A 3204-nucleotide genomic window follows, 5' to 3' on the forward strand; every position below is an offset into this window, starting at 1 on the left:
AATTTAATTTAATACTTTATTTTTCATTGTGCACTCTTAAAACCCTGTTTCAATTACCTTAGATAAACATCGTAACAATAGATAACGATAGATTGACATTTGGTCTCTGTGGATTCGACAATATTTTATATTACTCTGACGCGTTCGTATACTTGCGAATAACACGCATCATGTTTTTGGCGCCGTTGCCGGGGACCAATTTCGTCAAATTTCGTACCCTGTTGTTATATCGTTTAGACTTAGGTTGTTACCTACCGGTCAATGCGAAGGACTCGCAGCACCGTAAGCTTAGTAGATCCTCTGGCGGAACTTGAACGTTACGCTCGCGCACGTTTATTTTTCCATAGAATTAGGAGAGTTATGGCCGAAGATCAAAATCAAATACCTATTAAGGATTTCACCCAACCATCCAATGAAGAACCTAGTTATAGTATAGTAAACTCAACCATCCCAGCTAATAATTTCGAACATAAACCCTCCCTGTTGCAACTAGTGCAACAGAGACAATTCACAGGTCTTGCAACTGAGAACCCAAACCAACATTTAAAAATCTTTCTCCAATTAGCAGACATTTTTAAAACCAATGGAGCTTCTCCTGAGGCGATCCGTTTAAGATTACTCCCTTTCTCCCTCAGAGATACAACCCTATCATGGTTAGATTCCCTTCCACCCAATTCCATAACAACTTGGGAAAACCTTAGAAAAGTATTCCTTGCTAGATACTTTCCCCCAAGTAAGATCGTCGTTCTTCGAAACCAAATAACCAGATTTACCCAGAATCAAGGAGAATCGTTGTTCGAAGCTTTAGAGAGATATAAAAAGCTGTTAATAGCATGCCCACATCATGGTTTAGAAAATTGGTTAATCATTCAGACCTTCTATAATGGACTTCACTATAACACTAATATGACCATCAACGCTGCCGCAGGCGACACACTGATGAACAAACCTTATCCTGAAGCTAGTGCCCTTATCGAAGATATGGCTCAAAACTATCAATCATGGGGAGTTGAACGAGCGATAGGTGAGAAGAAGGAAGCCCAAGGAGGAGTACATGAGTTAAGCTCTATAGACATGATGCAAGATAAAATGGATGCGTTAGCCCTCAAGGTTGAGCATATGTGTATAAACCTGAATACTGCAGCTGCAGTTTCTTCGGATTGTGAGATATGTGAAACCAAAGGACACCAATTTGTAGAATGCAGTCTTTTAAACGAAACCAACTCTGAGCAAGTGAACTATGCCCAAGGGAACCCATATTCGAATACCTACAACCCTGGATGGAGGAATCACCCGAACTTCTCCTATAAGAACAATAACCCTATCCAAAATACTGCACCTCTGAGACAACCAGGTTACCAAGCCCCAAGACCAAATCAACCTATGCAACCTATGCCACCAAAGCCGAGCCTTGAGAAAATTGTGGAAAATTTTATCACTGCTCAAACCCAACAAAACAAAGAGTTCATGAACCAGAACATTCACGTTAACGAACTGATTACCCAATTAGGAACCAAGGTTGACTAAATAGTTACTCACAATAAGATGCTTGAAACCCAGATCTCTCAGGTAGCCTTAAACCAAGCCCCCCAGACTACACCTGGAAGACAGTTCCCTGGACAACCTCAACAGAATCCGAGAGGACAAGTCAATGCCATTACCCTGCGAAGTGGGACCGCTTATGATGAGCCATTTAACCCAAGATTTAGTGAACCCGAAACTTCTAAGGAATATATCGAACCCACGGACGAAGTGAGGGAACCAGAGGAATCTGAAAAACAGGAATGTCAAGAAAAAGGAGAAGAACCTAAAGACAAAACTTATGTACCACCCCCGCCATATAAACCACTGATACCATAACCGCAAAGACTCAAACGGACCCAGATCAATAACCAGTATCAGAAATTCATTAAGGTTATAGAAAAACTTCACGTAGAAATCCCTTTCACAGAAGCCATCACCCAAATACCTTCTTATGCAAAGTTTCTCAAAGACATCCTTACCAACAAACGTAGACTCGACGATCCGAAGCCCTTAGAATGCAATTCTATTTCCGAGAATAAGTTAGCCAAAAAAGATAAAGATCCTGGAAATTTCTCTATTCCTTTTATTTTTGGAAGTCATGTCATCGAAAAAGCCTTTCTAGACTTAGGAGTAGTGTGAGCTTAATGCCTTTAGCAGTTTGTGAGAGGTTAAACTTAGGTGAACTACAACCTACTAAGATGTCACTTCAATTAGCCGATAGATCTGTTAAGTATCCGATAGGCATATTAGAAGATGTCCCTGTTAGGATAGGTCAGTTATTTATCCCTACTGATTTTGTTGTCATGGACATTAAAGAGGATGATGACATACCAATCCTTCTAGGTAGACCATTCTTATCAACTGCAGGAGCCATAATAGATGTCAAGAGAGGAAAGTTGACCTTTGAGGTAGGTGATGAGAAGATAAAATTTATACTTTCAAAATTTCTTATGGCACCTGTGATGGGAGACGCATGTTATGCCATAGATATCATTGATGAATGCGTTAGGGAAATAGAACAAGAAGAAATCATAAAAACAATTAAGTTGCCATCAACTCTCATACTGGAAGATGATAACTTTAGAAAGCCCTACATCGATGATAACCTTTACGAATGTTTATCCCTTACCCCAGATCATATGCCATGCCCTAAGAAACCAACCTTAGAACTTAAGGAACTCCCTAAGAACCTGAGATATGAGTTTCTTGATGAAGAGATTAACCGTCCAATTATAGTCAGTGCTACCTTGGGCCAAGAGGAAACAGACCAACTCTTAGATGTTTTACAAAGATATCCCTCAGCCTTAGGATATAATATCTCTAATCTGAAAGGTATAAGCCCATCCGTATGCATGCATCGGATTTTGCTCAAAGAAGATTCAAAGCCCTCCAGAGAACATCAGAGAAGAATAAACCCTATAATGAGTGATGTTATTAAAAGAGAAGTTCTTAAGTTACTTGAAGCAGGTATAATCTATCAGATCTCGGATAGTAAGTGGGTGAGCCCTGTGCATGTAGTACCTAAAAAGGGAGGCATCACAGTAGTGCAAAACGATAAAGGCAAACATATAGCAAAACGGATAGAAGGAGGATGGCGGATGTGCATAGACTACAGAAAGTTAAATAAAGCAACCAGGAAGGATCATTTCCCTTTAGCATTTATAGACCAGATGTTGGAGC

The 3204-nt window shown here is 40.0% G+C and overlaps 1 non-coding gene across 1 annotated transcript; it reads right to left on the reverse strand.

The window, feature by feature from the left end:
- Positions 1 to 744: 744 nt before the first annotated feature.
- LOC127124575 (small nucleolar RNA R71) lies at positions 745 to 851 on the reverse strand. Its single transcript, XR_007804051.1, has one exon. It is a non-coding gene; the product is annotated as a small nucleolar RNA R71 (small nucleolar RNA).
- Between the last annotated feature and the right edge of the window lie 2353 nt (positions 852 to 3204).

The sequence above is a fragment of the Lathyrus oleraceus genome, chromosome 2 (genome assembly GCF_024323335.1).
Source record: "Lathyrus oleraceus cultivar Zhongwan6 chromosome 2, CAAS_Psat_ZW6_1.0, whole genome shotgun sequence".
In the NCBI taxonomy this organism is placed as follows: Eukaryota; Viridiplantae; Streptophyta; class Magnoliopsida; order Fabales; family Fabaceae; genus Lathyrus; species Lathyrus oleraceus.